Source organism: Vicugna pacos, chromosome 7 (genome assembly GCF_048564905.1).
Source record: "Vicugna pacos chromosome 7, VicPac4, whole genome shotgun sequence".
Taxonomy (NCBI): Eukaryota; Metazoa; Chordata; class Mammalia; order Artiodactyla; family Camelidae; genus Vicugna; species Vicugna pacos.
This window is the reverse complement of record NC_132993.1, coordinates 17,052,091-17,069,559: the sequence shown is the minus strand read 5'-3', so window position 1 is coordinate 17,069,559 and position 17,469 is coordinate 17,052,091. Positions and strand designations below refer to the sequence as shown.

Genomic DNA, 17,469 nt, shown 5'->3' with positions numbered 1-17,469 from the left:
ACTGAGTGTGATGGTTCAGAAGCATTGCATTTCAGGAGTTGAGGATTCAGCTAAGGGCTACAGAATTCAAGAAACTTTAGGCAAGGGGAAGGTAGAGCTCAGTGGGAGAGTGCATGCTTAGCACGCATGAGGTCCTGGGTTTAATCACCAGTACCTCCATTAAATAAGTAAATAAATAAACCTAATTATCTCCCCCCCAAACCAATAAAAATAAATAAATTATTTATTATTTTTTTTTTTAAAGAAACTTTAGGCAAGGAGTAGGTCCTGACCTGGGCATTGTGGTATATGTAGAAATGGAGACAGCTGAGTAGACAGTGACCCAAATAATGTTAAGTGAAGACACCAAAGGGGTGTTCTTGAGACAGATCAGCCTGGGTGAGTGACGGGCTGTAGAGTGAAAAGTAAGGTTAATGAGACACAGAGCTCTCATGGAGGTCTGAAATTTTGATGGAACTGTTTCCTTCCAAAGTGGGCAGAGGTACAGAGTTGCAAAGGGGCACACTCTAATGGATGCTCTTTTAAGGGAGAATGCGCTTTGGTAGTTCAGAGGGCAGAGAGCCTGGGGTCAGAGACCAGCCAAGGCAGGGATCTAGTCATCCAGGAATCGAGCTCTCAAAGGAAGACAAAGTTTCTAGCGAGTGTTTCTCCCCAGGCAGAAGCTTCAGGTAGTAACCTCACGGCTGCCTGAGGTTTGTTGAGTCCTAACCTTTTGCTCCGAGTTAGTCATTCTTTTGACTGATTGTCATAATTGGCCAGACGAAGCAGGCGGGCTTACTTTCTGGGGTAAGTATTGTGCTCTGGGATGAATCTTCACTGGGTTTCCCTCTCGGAGCCCTCACAGGCAGTGACTGGACGGGTTCCTTCATCACCTCTGTCCACAAGAGCAGCCATTTGGCTGCAGCATGTTCGTGTTTGTTTAAAGATTAAGCTGTACATTTCTCCTTTATTACCTTTTTAGACACTGCAGCTCTGTCAGTTAAAGTCTTGCTTTGGGGAAAAGGCAACACGCAGCTAGCTCATTAACAGGTTATCTATGTCATTATGTCCTTTTGGGATTGTACGTATTGGAAAAGTCTTTTGAGGAGGGGAAAAAAATCCATCTCAGCTTCTAGTTTCCTTTTCTTTTTCTTCCTCATTTTTATCTGCTTTTTTTTTTTCCCCTCCATAGTTACAGCTATTCCCATGATGGATGGGCATATCTTTGGAGTCCAGAATACCCTGAGTATTCACTTGCAAATAGCTACAAAGTCAAATTCAGATAGCTGCACTTCAAGGAGAGCCATTCTGTACCGCTTCTTACTGGACACACACTACTTCTCTTTGCCCCATTTCAACCGCAGGAGCTTAATTGCTTCTTCCTTTTTATTCCACAAAGCATTTTTTTAATTTGTTCTCCCCTCGGTCGTTCCAAGGTCATGGCTGCCTATCAGGTGCTTGCAGAAGTGCTCTGGTGACCTTGCTTGCTGTGTTCGCCCGGGGCTTCCCAAGACTTCGCCGGAAAAAGCGCGAGTGGGCCGGATGGTGTGTGAATTTCTTATCTCTCAAATAAGAAATATCCCCTTTGCTTCCATCCTTTTAGAGTTTTGCTTTAGAGCCGAAAGAAACTTCTGACACATAGTAGGCGCTCATTTGCTAACGGGTAAAATGGAGATTGCCAGCAGTTGTGTTGAAGGATGTCCTCTGGCTTACAGTCAGGGATCGGGTAAAAGTGAACCTATTTTGTTGGCCAAGGAAAGTAGCTTTAAATATTATTTTTTAAATAAGCAGTTCATTTAGAGAAATTTTACATTTACAGAAAAGCTGCAAAGATAATACAGTTCCTACACATCCTATACCCCGTTTCCCCTGTTATTAATATCCTATATTAGTGTGGTGAATTTGTTACAGTTAATGAGCCAGTATTGATACATTCTTGTTCATTAAAGTCCATACTTTACTCAGATTGCGTAGTTTCTTACCTAACGTCCTCTGTTCCCAGATCCCACCCAGGGTACCACGTTATGTTCAGTTGTCCTTTCTCCTTTGGCTCCTCTTGGATGTAACAGTTTCTCAGACTTTCCTTTCTTCAAAGCACCTTGACAGCAGGTTAGATGTGTTGTAGACTATCGTGCAATATGGTTAATCTGCTGTTTTTCTAGCGATTTGACTGAGAGGGTGTGTTTTTGGGAGGAAAACCACAGTAAAGTGCCTTTCGCTGCGTATCACATCCAGTGTATATGCTGTCAACTTGACTTATCACTGTCTGTTAACCTTGATGACCTGGCTGAGGCAGTGTTGATCAGGTTTCTTTTTTTGCAACTTTATTTATCTTTAGAACTGCATGCACTCTTTTAGTTTTAAAGATTCTCCTTATTTCCAAAATCACTTCGGTCAGATTACCTTTTTCTCACACATTCCTTCCAAGAAGGTTGCTTTGCATATTTGTAATATGGCTATTAGATTGTTTTGTCACTTCTGTGCTTCATCTTGGGATCCCTCAACCTCCTAAATGAATTTTTTAAATTTGCATGCAGTAAGATTCATTCTTTGTGCTTTAAAGTTCTGTGGGTTTCGACAAATGCATGATGTTATGAATCTACCGCTAGAGCGGCATACAGAATGGTTTTTACCACTCCCCAGATTCCCTCTAGTTCACCTACTCAGCCCCTGTCCCCTCCTCCCATGCAGTCACGATCTTTTTACTCTCTCTACACTTTGGCATCTTCCAGAATTCACGTAATTGGAGTCCTACAGTATTTAGCTTTTTCAGACTGGCTGCTTTAAATGAGCACTATGCATAAGATTGATTCATGGCTTTTCATGGCTTGACAGCTCAATTCTTTTCATCACTGAATAATATTGTCTGGTATGGATTATGGATGTGGGATATGATACAGATATACCACAGTTTATTCATTCATTCACCTGTTGAAGGACATCTTGATTGCTTCCATTACAAATAAAGCCACTATAAACATCCACATAAAGGTTTTTGTGTGGTCATAAGTTTTTAGATCAGTTGGATGTTGTTTTTAACTGTGCTTAGAAGTTGTGCGGATGAATAGGGTTATAGTGGTGGTGAGGACAGACTTACAAATAAACAAGTGTATCATGTGCTAAGTGCTTTAATGAATGTATGAATAAGAAAAGTCAACTGTTATATCTAAGAAAAAGGTGAAAGTAAAAATACTTAAATTTACTCTTAGGTTCTATTTTAAAACTTACTCTTAAGTTCCATTTAAAAAGTACTTAGCATTCTTTTCCAGGAAAACACCCTCCCTCCAACTCTACCCCTCGACCCCCAACCCCCCCCCCAAAATAAAATCAACTTGCTGAAGACGTATTGTTACAGCTACAGTAAAGATCATGAGTCAGGTGGTCCAAAATACTCTGAAAATAGAGTTGTAGGAATTCACTGGTGGCAGACTCCTCCAGAACTTAATAATTTTTCTTCTTCTCAAATAGTAGGGGAGGGAATCCATGTAAGGGTGAAAAAAACCAGCTCTTTCCCATAAGGAAAAAAAAAAAGAGGGTATAGGAACTTTTAGGTGTCTGGAATCCTGGAATTAATAGATGAAAAGAGCAGATAAAATTCTTTTACCAAGTCATTCAGAGCTAACAACAGGAACATTTATTCCAGGATTTGGGGTTCCTCCCCCAGTGATTTCTTATAAGAAGAGCTAAACCCAAAGGAACTAGCCATATGGGAAATGAAATTTCACTTTGTCAAGCGCTATGCCTGTGTCTTTCAAGAAGAGTTTTTGTTTTAAGCTTCTAGGAACAGATGCCACGGGGCCCTTAAGAGGTCTCTTGTTTCCAACTTGCACACTTTTGAATGTTAGATGGCTGGGTCAGCTGGGCCAGTTGGAGCCTGACTTCGCCAGCTGTCAGTGGTGAAGAGGGTGGAATAGAAGAAGAAGGAAAGTGTTCACTGCCTGGGAGATGGAATGCCAAGAGGAGGCACATGCACAACCTTCCTGAATGTTCAGTGACCTACATATTAAAATAGACCACAAGCTCAGAGTCTTGACTGGATTAGCAAGTCCTCTTTATTTATAGAGGAAGTAATAGGAGGGAGGTTAGGCAGAGGAGCAAAATTTTAAGTAGAGAAAGAACTTCTGGAACACCCAGCATGACAAGAAATTTGTAAGCTGCAAGTGATCAGAAACTTTTTGATGCACAGAACATAAATAAGAGAAAATTAAATATTTCTCTTTAAGTGAAAAACAAAAATAATCAGAGATAAGTTGTAAATTATACTGTTACAGTTTAGTCGGTGAATGTTTTTAATTAGTTCCTGGGTAACTGTATTTTAAAATCTCTTGCTATAGTACATGTATTTGTCTGAAATGCACTCATTAAATATTTATGTGATTAGTTATATATTTATAATGTCTGCTTTCTTATGGAGTAGTTTTATAGGAATAATCATAAGTGACTGGATTGAAACTTCTTTTTACTCTTTCTCAACTAGCTATTCCTAGGGAAAACCAAGCTAATTGGTTCATGAAACTACTGACCAGACTGACCTTGTGATTACTAACGCAGCTGCAGACTTTGCACCTGGGTAGAAACAATCAATTGCTTCAGAGCCAGCTTAGCAAATGCAAACACTTGCCGTACTGGCAAAAATTGGAGGTTTATTTTAATTTTACCTCCTTTCTTCTTTCAAGTCCTGTACATATAGACACAGGCTGGTTTACTTATGTGACAGAAATATAACATAGACAAGGAGTGTTGTAACCAAGCTTATATACATGGAACAAATACCCTTTGTAAGTCTTATCTCTATTTGGTAAAGGACTGGTTGTGTATCGTTAACCTTCAGTATGACTTTTCCCCCAGCTAGTGTTAGTATTATCATGTAAAGACTAGATTCCAGTAGAATTTTAGAGCTAGAATTGTAATCCAGCTCTATGAGTGAAGTCAGGCTCGGCCACGTAAGTGTCTTGTCTTAGGTGACATCAAATAAGTGGCAGCTCCAGTAGTAGAATCCAGGTCTCTGTCCTGCTGACCCACTTCTCCTTTTCTACCTGCAGTATTATTTAAAGCCTGCTGCTCTTTCATGTATGGAGTAACTGTTTTACTTTGGACTTTAACAGCACTCACACTTGTACTGTAAGGATACTTTGTTCACCTGGACTTCCAGAAAAGCATCTTCTTGAACCACCTCCTATTTAAGATGACTTTGCTCTTCCTCTTGCTCCCTTCTCTAAAGGCAGAGCACGTTTCACTCCAAAACCAAGTAACAAGCATCTCTCTCCTAATTTATGGTTTTCAGAACTTTAGAGTGTTTTTTCTCTTGCTGTCCAGAATACTGTCTGAAAAGTCACAATGATTTAAATAATTGATGGCTACTTTATGAAAATGTCAGCCTGGATCCATCATTCTGCCTCCTCCAACTCCTAGTCCTTGAGCAGCTAATCCTTTTATGTTGCATGCCTTTTTTTTCCTCACTGGTTTCATTTAGATAATTATATTATTCACCCTGGAATATAATTGCCGTTATACTGTGGGGGAAGGGGGGGTGGAGTAGGGTGGGCCGCCTCCTGTTGGCATCTGCAAGTTGTAAAATGTCTGTTACGCTCTAGCCTCTAATTTCTTTGCCATCCCACCTTTTAAAGATTTAATTATACCTGTGTAAAAGCATAATTTGAAATGTGACTTCTGATTCTTTTGGAAGATAAAAGAGAGATTAATCCATTGTTAAACATGAACAAGCATCGTGCAATGGAAAAAACTTTGGCCTGAAATTCAGGGATCTTTATTCAGCTGAACAAACAATTTCTGAATGACTCCTGCATACCAGGCACTAGACTAAGTGTTAAGAAGTACGAAGACTTGGGGTGGGGGTGGGAAAAAAAGAAGTTCAAAGACTTGAGAGAAAAGTGCAATAGGACTGTACATCGTAGTGATCTGCCACCAACTTGTGATAGGACGTTGCGCAGCACACTTAACCTCTCTGGGCCATGATTTCTCATCTAAATAAAGGGTATTGTGCCTCTTCAGAATTTCCTTCTAGCTATGACATCCCATGATTCTCTGGAAAAAGACCATAAACTAGCAGCCACATTCCTTCTTTGTAAGGTTTCATTGGAAGACTGGGAGGTAGTAAAAGGGATAAAATTCTGTGACAGAAGTCAGTTTGTCACCTCTGAAGTTAAAGATGGTCCAGTCTGAAAACTCTTAAAGGATTCCTTTTGCTGGAATGTATTTTCTGTGTGCTGAGTCCAGTCGGCCTAAAGTGGGGAGTGTTTAGGGGCAGAAGGTAACAGTCTCTAAGCAACTGAAAGTTGTTATCAAAGGAGCAGTACCTTTTTCTCTCAACTGACTGCCCGACATCTTTTTCTAGCTCACGAAGCTGTTTTTCCAGTGAGCATTCTGATTCTAACACGTGCTTTTCACAAGTCTGAATTTCACCGTCCGTTTGACTGGAAGGGAAGGTCACACAGTGGTTCTTGTTCTTCTGTATGTATCGTTCTTTTCTCTTTGGAGGTGTGTAGTTTGGAAATGGTGAAACTCGCCAACTCAGGAACTTAGGAAACTTATATAAACACAATGATGGACCAGGCTTTGTAACTTCGAAGAGAAAATGGTCTTCATCTCTTGTCAGATCCTTAAAGTAAGTCCAAAATGACGGCATATAGCCTGTTAGAAATGGAACACAAATAACACAGGATAAAATGGAGATTTAGAGTGGAATTTATAACATGTTCATTTTCAGGGAGCAAATCATAATCCATTTGCCTTACTGGAAAAACAGTTTTCCTGTTACACAGGGAAAATGGAGTATTTAAAAAGGAAATGAATATGACAACCAAATGGACTTGGTTGAAATTGGCAAATTTGTTCCTCATTTACTTGTTTTTGCACTAGGGAGAGTATCAGGGAGCCTAGACCTGCTCTCAGCAGTAATGATTCTCATATGGAAAAAACCTAGCCATCTGAGTGAAAGTGGTTTAGTCGCGTCCCATCTTCTCTAGGGGTATAAGCTGATGCTAGCAATCTCTCCCCTTCACATGCAATATTGATGCTTCCCATAATTTTCAATCTACCTCCTTCTTCTTCCTCTTCATCTTTATAAGAAAATCTTTGCAAGCTGCTCTCTTCTCTGTTGTCTAGTCATAAAATATTGTGAGTCTAATGGTAAGCCTGCCTCTTTTTTGTAATTTTATTTATCTTTAGGACTGTATTCTTTAAACCAGTGCTTCTAAAATTATAATATTCATGTTAATTACCAGGGGACCTTTTTAAAAATAAACAGCCTGGTTCAGTCATTGTGGTTGAGTCCTGAGGTTCTGCACTTTGAACAAGCACTCGGGTGATGCTAATGCTGCTGGTACATGAACCATGCTTTGAATAGCAGGGCTGTAGACCAGGGACCAACAAGCTTTTTCTGTAAAGGGCCAGATATGGGAACCATGTGGTCTCTGCTTGAACAGTTGTACCACTGTAATGTAAAAGCAACCATAGATGATATGTAAACGAATGAGCATGGCTGTGTTCCAGTCAAACTTTACTTACCAAAAGATACAGCAACTGGATTTGGCTTGAGGACCATGGTTTGCCAGCTCTTACTTTAGACAATGTCTTTGAAATGATATATGTATTTTTTTTTTAACTTGAAAGTTTTCACCCATATGTTTAAGTAGGATTGTTTTACAGTGTTGGGAATATGTATGAAATGGGTAGAGGTTAGTTTATGCTCTGCCGAGTTATTATGTGCAAAAAAAAAAGTTAAACTAAATAATGGTATCTTTTCCCTGTAGAGGAATTAGGATAAGGGAAGAGGCATAATGTTTCAGCACTGTTGTGGCAAAATAGTGATGACAACATTGGAAAAACCACTTCTGGTTTGGCAAGCAGTGGTTTACAGTTAGATACTGTTACATGGCTGCCTCTTTCCCAACTCTGACTCTTTCCTGCATATGTGCATTTCTTTTATCACATCCTTTGCCTTATCATTTGGCACTGATCCATATTTCAGTAATGAGATAGTTTGTTGCGCCTGCAATGAAGAAAACGATTTAAAATGTTTTTTTTAATAAGTTAACAGGAGCAAGTGTTGAAATTACTGTAATGAGATAATGACAGTGCAGCATATTGCTTTGAAGATTGTGCTCGGGTGAAAAAAGTATGCTCCTAATAAATTCATTTTCACTGTATTTTCCTTGGCAAGATCGTTCAGCATTTGCCTTTTGGTCTGCTGGTAGTGGAGAACTGGGCACAAGAGTTGGAAGTCAACAAGGAATGAAGACCAAAGCTGGTGTTGATTTCATAGTACTGCTGAGTTTTAGGATATCAGCCATGGAGGGCTTGTGGCAGTACCCCCGTTCCATAGTGACGATGGCTTTCTGGGAAGATTAGAATCAGGACTTAGGAACCTCAGGCTAGTGTGTTAGGCTCACCTTTAAAATCTGTTTGTTGATGTAGATTACATGGACTTTATTTCTTTGAAGTTTGAAGTGTTATACTTGAAAGTTACCCAACTATTCATTCACACATTTAGCCAATATACTTTGTGTGTATACTTAGTATTCAACATGGCATAAGACACAGAGCTACGCCTGCCCTCAGGCTTGTTGTTTAGTAGAGAGAGGCAGACATACTACAGATTGGTGTTCTGTCTGCCATAATCTACATATATTTGTGGCACATTGGGAGTTCCAGAGAAAGAGTGCTCATTCAAGAAAGATTTCATAAAGGAATATAATACTTAAGCTGAATATAGAAAAGTGGGAGGATGTTCCAAGTAGAGGGAAAAGCATTAGCAAAGATAAAGAGACATGAGGTGGTAAAGCACATTAAGGGAAATGGATACATTGTCATGCATACCTAGAATGGAATTCTATACAGCAGTGAAAATGAGTGAACTGCATGCTACATGTAGCCTGGATGAATCTGAAATAATATTCAAAAATTGTAAGACCCAAAAGAAAATGTAAATTATGATTCAATTCAGAGCAGGCAAAATTGTGCTAGATAGTTTAGGGGTCCATATCTAAGGGGTAAAATCATAATCATAGCAAAAAAAATCATAGCAAATAGGAAGGATTATTATAAAGTTCACCTCAGATGGGAAGGGAAGAGATTTTGATTAGAGTCAGGGGTAGATGAGACACTGGAAAGTTTTGTTTCTTTATCATGTTTGTGGTTCCTTTGGGTGTTTGTGTCAGGATTATTTGTCAATAATGTATATGAAAAATTTTCATATACATGTTACTATGAAATATATATTTTACAATAAGAGGGTTTTTTTGGAAAAAGAAAGATAAATACCTGAAATAAGGCAGAGAGAAATGAAAGAATAGGCATGAAGGGGATTTGGCAGTAGAATCACACGGCTACTGATTCTTGAGGATGGAACGCCAAGGACTTCTGTGATCCCAGATTTTTTCATTTGTTGACTAAAAAGATGGCATTTGCTGAGACAGGAAATAAAGTACCCATAGTCGGTGAGGCCTTTTCTGCTGTAACTTTCTCTCCTTTTAGGCCTATTCTTATTCTATGCAAAGGTTATCATCCATACCTACTTTTTCAGGTGGGTATAAGTCACCACCACATCCACCGCAGTCCTACCAGGAACATGCTCAATTGCCCATCTTCACACCTTCGTTAATTCCAACAGTCACCTCAAACTATGTATCTGTGTATACTCTCTTTTACATTTTTTAGCCAACCAATTTCATTTGACCGATTTTTCCCTGTGCCACTCATTTCTTTCTTACCAGTTTGACAGATGTGGACCCTGCTGCTCACTTGCCTTCTCCACGTCCTTGGCCGTACCTCTCTGCCTGCTTCTGTAGGTGTAACAGCATTGCTTTCTCCTTTTCCTCAGATGCCACTCAGTTTTCACAACTGAACTTAAAATCCCCTTCAGAAGCTCCTGTCTGACTTAAAAAGGTCATTGTCGGTCCTCTAAACTAACCCCTGAAAATATCTGTGTTTACTTTAAAACCACACTAGGCTGTCCAGCCCTGTCACCTACTTACTCATTACCTACTTTGATTATAATAGCTTTTGTTCTATCTGGTATGGGGTTCTTTTTTTTTTTAATTTTTATTTAAAAGGGCCTTTCATTAACTCAAGCCTAAAAATCCAAACTTCTGTTTGAAATTGAAAGTTGTGTATATAAGTAGCCTGTGCATCATGGCAACATTGGTTTTTATTGCTTGTGCATTTTCTCTTGATGTGAAATAGAGAGAATAAACTGTTACCTATTTAGAAGGGTGACATGGAGGCCAGCCCTGACAGTGGGCATATGCTTTCTGCTGTCTTTCTAGCGCAAGAGTGGCGGTTGCGCCATCCGTGTGTCCTGTTTCCTGGGTCCTCCAAGACACACGGCCCACTGGGAACATTGCATTCAGTCAGAATGTATTGAGGGCCCGGTATGGGCAGCTACAGAGACAGGAAGCTAGGTTAGGACTGTAACCTCTGCCCACTGTACCAACTGATGATATCTGTGTCTTAGACTCATCCCACACTGTCTGGTATCTATTCTCTCAGAAAGTCGGAAACCCTTGGGCTCGGTGGGCCTGTCCCCGACACACACACTTAACATATGTCCTAGCCACGTCGTCTCCCTCCCACCCAGCCAACTGCATCTTTCTTTACGCTAGTTTGGAGCTTGATTGAAACACAACCCCCGTACTTTGTGTTGCCCTGCAGTGAGGTAAAGGAAGCACAGCTTACTCTAACAGATTAAAGGTTCATTTTATAATCATGTCATGAGCGCAAGTCTCAATAATCTGGTCTCGGCTGCAGTGGTATCAAAGTGCTGATGATGCACTTTTTTTTTTTTCAGGGGGAAATGAAGTGTCTCCGGTTGACTGGCTAAACTTGTCAGTCACATAGGATTTAAAAGAACGTAAAAGGCAGGCATTTGTGCACCATAATAAACCAGCAGACTTTGCAATGAATTCTATGATAATTGCCCCTCAGTCCCCCCATACACACACACACACACACACACACACACACACACACACACACACAGGGAAAAATTCAATTTGTAACAAAAAATAGTAAAACATCATGCTTATTTAATATCTATGAAGTTGGTCTTCAGTCAGGCAAAGAAATAAGGGATAATGTGGGAGATTTGAGAAAAGGCAATGCAAAAAGCAAGCTGAGACTGGAATTTTGTAAAATCCACCTCTGGCCCTGTCACCTGCTTGCTGCATTGCGTTAGACTTTCATTTAATCTTTTAAGTCTTTAGTTCTGTCCTTCTATTCAGTTCTTTTTCTTCAGTTTCATGGAAACCTCAAAATGCTGATAAGAGAATTCATAGGCCCACCTGAAGTTAGGCAAGTACCCTAGGTAAGCCCAGTCTTTTTACCACCCTTAGCTGAGTTGTGGTTGGTGTGTAGGTGACATCTGTGCCCCAGTGGGTCCCCAGGCCTAGAGAGTCCCTTTCCAGTACCCCGGATCAGTCTGCTACGTGTTGCACTGAAGGCGTCCATGCTGTCCTGATGGAAACCTAGGACCACTCAGTTGAGCAGTGTTGTGTAGTGCAGCGGTCAGCAGGCTTTCTGTTGAGGGCCAAGTGGTAAGTGTTTTAGGCTTTGCAGGCCATCTAGTCTCTTTTGCAGCTAATCAGCTCCGCCTCTGTGGGAGGAAAGTAGCCATGGGCAGCACATAAATGAACACATGTGGCTGTGTTCCAATCAACTTCGGTTTAACCAAATTTCACCCACTGACCAGAGTTTAAACCAATGACTCCTGATATGGTGGCAAGATGGCTGGATCTTGAGCTGGATTTTCACATGAGGTTTAAAATCTCTGTCATCACAGTGTGGTCTTAAGTGAGTCTTGTCACTTGTATATTTATTGGTAAAATTTGTAGAGATAGCCCTTGTGCCTTCCTTAGAGAGTTACATGGGATAACATGCATGAATGAGATGTATTCACTATGAAGTACTGTGTAAACATAGCCTGTTCTCCTGATGAATGTTATTCACAGTAGCAAGGGCAGTTTTCCTGGAGGGAGCAGAGGATTAGAATTCGCTTACAATTTCCCTGAACTTTATCAGATTATCTTGGAATTTACGGGTTTGGGGGCAGAACCTCTACAAGCCATCAGCCCCACGCTGGGAGGCGGACTGCACCTGGAGGTGTTCATACGCATATGATTCTAGTTTGAAACCCCAGCAACAAATCATGTAGCAAAGGGAAAAAATAAGAAATGGCCCTTTCTGCCTGAGGACACAGCTTCAGGAAGCTCGTATAGGAGACAGGAGGTGATGCCCACGCGGTCTCTGCTATCTTTTAACATCAATCCTGACAGTCAGTGGGGTGATCAGTATTGTGAACAGTGCCCCTCCCATCTAAGTGTTGCCATGTGAAAATTTTAAACTGGCCAGAAAGGATTTGCTCTACTCAAGGAACATCATGTTGAAACTTTCCCATTCTCCAAATTTTTAACACTAATGGAGTTAGCCTTAAATATGCTTCATAAGAGACAACAGTGGAAGATAGTTTTATCTTAGATAGAGCGGTATATTCTGTATAGCATAAAGTTTATAACTGGTCTGGTGACCACCCTCAAAAGCATGCATGGCAATTTTTTGACTCCTTAATATCTTGCATGGAGTGTGTAATATGTGTTTGTTGAGTGGAAATATGTTAAGGGAGATGTAAAAATTTTTTTGATATGGGGGAGCCTTTCAGAGGCTAAGAATACCAGGATACAAAAACCTCGTTTGATAGTTTTTACCTTTTAAGGGAGGTCTCATCTATTTTAACCAGAACCTTGGGGACTTGAAAGTAGTTTTTATCCAGTGGTTTTCCAGGAACTGTTTAACAATCAGCTGTCTGGGAAGACAACAGTGAGGGGTGGGAGGGAGATCAATAAATCAAGCCCTGATTTGAAGTTTTGCTAATTCTGTGCTGTAGCTATCCCTGCCCTGGCCAATTGCAGTCTACCAGCGTGGTGCTAAATGCGGTGCTGAGAAGAGATGTATGCCATTATATGGAATTCTCACCATACGGATGCAATAGACATAAATAACCTCAGGAGGATGGGTAATAGTAATGATATGTATGTTTAATAATGCCTGTGTTGAATAACTGGCTTGCCAAAGTCATAAGAATTTCACAGTTCACTCTTACGAGTCTATAGGAGTCAGCTCCAGCATCACGATTCTTATCATAATGTATTATGATGGTTTCTTTAACTGTCTTCCTCCTCCTGTAAATAATGAGCTTCCTGAAAGCATGTACAGTGTCTTGATTGGCTCACCAGTACATCTCTAATGCCTGGCACATAGTAGGTACTTAGGTAGTTGTTGACTGAATGAATCATTTCAATTGTTAGCATTCTCACCAAATTAATATACCGTGAAACAAAAGATAAAAGTTTCCTTTTCTAAAAATCACATTTTATTTTCTTGGGTTTGCCCAGCTCTGACAATATACTTACGATGAATGTTCATCTCAAGGCACTTTAGCATATGAAATATTAATGTTTTCAATATCTTGCAATGAGTTATTCATGGGCATAGTGTTCAAAGAAATAACTCAATATAAATATGTTCAGGAACTATTTTTCAATAGAATGTCAGTTTCTTTGATCTGCTTGTGTTCTTCTAAACCAACAGAACACTGCCGATTCCTGTGATACGTACACTATTTGTCTTTATAAAATTGCAGAAGATTATAAAATTTTCTCTGGATGCTGCATAACTTCCATGTTTTCAACCTAAAGCTTTGGCATTGACCAGAAATAGAAACTCTAGTGTCTTTGCACTTTAAGATATGCTAAGGAGAAAATAATACACTTCCTGTAGTGCAGGCTAACATTTCTCAAACTATGTTCCACAGGATCCAGTTCTGTGGGATATTAGTAGATTTTGTGTGAGAAGTGGTTCCAAGGTAAAAATGGGCTTCAGGAAAAAATCAGTTTAACATTAAACAGTATTTTTACAGTAGCACATTATAGAGGGGGATGCAGTATGTGCTGTTTCCAAGTAAATTTTTATCACAAGAGTATCTACAAGGACCTGATGTTCTAAGGAATTAGGGAAATGTTACACTCACATATGAACAGACTTACAGAATTATATACTGTTTCGAATTGAGACTGCTTAAAGGTTATCTGGCTACCTCTCCCGAGTCCCACCTCCATGTCAGAATCCATTTTACATCACCTCTGCCAGGTGGCCGTTCAGCGTCTGCTGGATGCCAATCTTAGCAGGAAGCTCACCACTCCAAAAGGAAGTCTACTCCAGTTCGGGCCCCCTTTCCCTTTTTTTTTTTTTTTTTTTTGATTTTCTGTTTTTAAAACAAAGTTCTTATAATTGAATTAAAAACATGCTTCTTTGTAAATTGTCCATTACTTCTAGTTTTGCCATCTGAAGGACTGGCAAAGCAAATTTGCTTCCTTTCTACAAGATCACTCTCCTGTTTCCCATTAGCCTTCTCTTCTTTAAATTGAACAGCTCTGGTTTATTCAACTCTTTCTCCTATGAGGAATTTTCTAGAATTCTCCATCCTGATTACTCTCCTCTGGATAACATCCAGGTCTCTCTTGAAACGAAATACCTTGAATTAAAAACAGTCTGCCATGGCCTGCCAAGCACAAATGTTTGACTTGTTAGTCAACGAAGACTTTTGGAGCCACTGTTCTATTTTGGGCACTGTTCCAAACACTGGGACTACAGCAGGCAATAAGACAGAAAGGCCATACTTTCATGGATGTGAGAGTCTAGTGGAAAAACCAAATAAACCAGGAAATAAGTAAATAAGGAAGATGATCTCAGATAGTCAGAAATGTTATAAAGGCAGTAAGATAGGAATGTCTATTGTGATAGAAAGTATTTAGGATGGAAGTGGCTTGTTTTAGGTCAGTGGTGGGAAGGCCTCTATGGCGGCGATGTTTGAGCTCTTCTTGAATGATTGATTCAGAGGAACCCCAAGGGGTGAACATCTGCGGGTAGTATTGTCAGTAGAGAGGACAACATCTTTGGGTGGGGGTAGGGGAGACTTATAGGAAGAGAAGGGGAGAGTAACGTGAATTTCTAAAGGCTGATTCTAGTTAATTTGCTCTACATTGATAGCACGATGACCTGCATTTGATAGGACATTTTTCTACTGTTAATCCAGCCCACAAGTTTTGGTTGTTGCTGTTATTTTTCTAAGAATCTGATCAAATTTCTAATTCCCACTGATTTTTGATAAAGTAAAATCTCCTGGTCTTTACTTTTTTTCTTTTGCTGATGACAAAGCCACTAATTTGGAATCTAAGTGGAAAACATTTGTTGCTCTTAAATTTCACAGATTTGGTTTCCTGCTTATCAGGAAGATGTTGAATTCTGACTTTGTCATCAGTAGTAGTAACAGGCATTCTCAGTTTTCTGTTTTTCTTTAATAAATAAATCTTAAATGTCTTTATTCAAAGTTATTAATAAAATTGTTGTACAGTTTATTTCCAAGGACTGTAATCTGTTACTAGATATCCCTTGAAAAGAATCCATTAAGCAATCTTTTCTCAGTATAGTTTTTCAACCGCCTGCGATATTTGACTCCCAAAACTGTGATCCACCCCGTATTTATACCATGATGATAGCCCTTAAGATAACTTAAGTCATACAGATCACTGTCTACTAATCCTGTAAGAAAAGAAAAAAGAAAAGAAAAGAAAAGAAAAAAGAAAAGAAAATTTACATAACACCTTAGTGAATGCAGGGTAACTCTCAGATAACGCTTTCTTTTCTAAATGCTCATAACCCAAAAGATGATTAAAATTTAAGCAGTTCTTTCTAAAATGCATTCTCTTTCATTAAAAAAAAAAAAACAAAAACAAAAAAACCCCAAAAACCCAGCATTTTCTGACTCCAGTCTTTGGATTAGGGAGCAAGTGAAACTTACGGAGTCTTTGATCAAAGCATTCTTCCTCAGAGAAAGGAATAGCAACATTTGCTGTCACATCAAGTGTCACCTATCCGGCATGAATTCACGCAAAACACATTTGTCTTTATCGGGCACTCTCACATTGACCTAGGGACCACTGATTTGTTAAAAACACAAAACATAAACAAGTAAAAGACAGTGTTCTTAAGTCCTCCTTAAAGGCCTGGGAGAGCTAAGATGCGGTTAAGTGAGTAGAAGCTAGATTTAGTCAATTACCTGTCTTTTTCTCCTCATGTTCAGAAATCCAGTAAATGATTGTAGCCTCAGGTAGACAAGTACTTGTTAAAGTGCAGTTTGGCTGTGTTGGGCAGTCCAGGCAGCCTCAGGCATCTTGGGAACAATGCCATGCTTTAGTATGACACTGACGGAAACTGTGTGCTTAAGTCACCAGCCGGAACACCTGCTTCATAAAGCTAGCTGGCTTCTGTTGCCATCAGCTTTTTTCCCTCTTAACTATTGTTCTTGTCAAGATCTCATCTATTGTCTTGATAATCATCACCTCTATTTTATGGGGAAGGAAATCTTTCTTTGCCCAAACGTACTTAGGCATACCCGGGGGCCCAGCACACCGTTGACACCTGTCACTCCTCGGACATCCTGATTCCATGTGGCCCATGTCAGGAAGTGTTTACTGAACCCTTACTGGCATTCATGTTTGTATTCCTCTTGGGAAGGCACAGAGATCCTGTTCTAGAGAGATTTCCACCTCTTCTAACCGGGTTTAACCTCAGAAGAACCTGTTGGTTTATGTTAGCGAGCAGCGGATGTGAATTACACCCTCTTTCCAACCTTAGGCTTTGCTCCTCCCTCTTGAGAGGGAGCTCAGTTTCCAGGTATGTTGTTTTCCTACCTCATCTGTGAGCACGAAGGCTCTCGAGTAGCAGGTATGGGAGTCCAAAGTCCCTGGCGGCTACACTATTAAATCTGCCTTATCGAGGTAGAGTGTGGAATCTTCGAGAAGATGTGGTGCGCACAGAAGAAACAGCCCTCCCCAGGAGCATGGTAGGCAGAGTTCCTAGGAGAGGGTGTGTGTGAAACAGTCCATCCCTCTTGATTGCAGGGAGAGGCCTTATAAAGACAGATCAGCAGTGCCATTTTACATCTGCCTCTCCAGACACTGGCTGTTTTCCTGTTTCTCAGGGTAAGTCGGGGTAGAGCTGAGTGATAGACACAGGGCATGTGGGGACCCTGGGACTGATGGAGGCAAGTGCCTTCCAAGACTCCGAGGACAGCACCTCGGCTTTCCTGGTTACTAGATGTTTTTCTAGCACATTCCCCTCCTGGGCACAACTGTTCAAAAGAAAAAAAAAATTAATCCTGTACTTCCTGTGCTCTGAAGCTAAAAAGAGTGCAAGAGGGAAAAAGTTTACATCACATCTGACAGTCTTACTGATCGTTGCTGATAAAAACTGGCAAAGGGAAAGGTAATCGGAGCCTCGGGAATTCAATTCACTCCTTTAATCCACTCAGCAGATATTTTATTTTTAAAACACAAGCACAGCCATCAGCAAAATGGAGAGACTGTGTGGGACCCTGAGGCATATTAAACTTTTGAGTCCTCTTAACTCCCACCCCAC

At 40.2% G+C, this 17,469-nt stretch overlaps 1 protein-coding gene and 1 long non-coding RNA gene across 2 annotated transcripts in view; one reads left to right on the top strand and one right to left on the bottom strand.

The window, feature by feature from the left end:
* Positions 1-17,469, top strand: part of EXOC4 (exocyst complex component 4) — a 685,089-nt gene that overhangs the window by 488,701 nt on the left and 178,919 nt on the right. The window lies entirely within an intron of this gene.
* Positions 5,731-16,213, bottom strand: LOC140697329 (uncharacterized). The gene is made up of 2 exons (XR_012074259.1): positions 16,109-16,213; positions 5,731-6,630 (listed from the first exon to the last, which is right to left on the bottom strand). It is a non-coding gene; the product is annotated as an uncharacterized lncRNA (long non-coding RNA).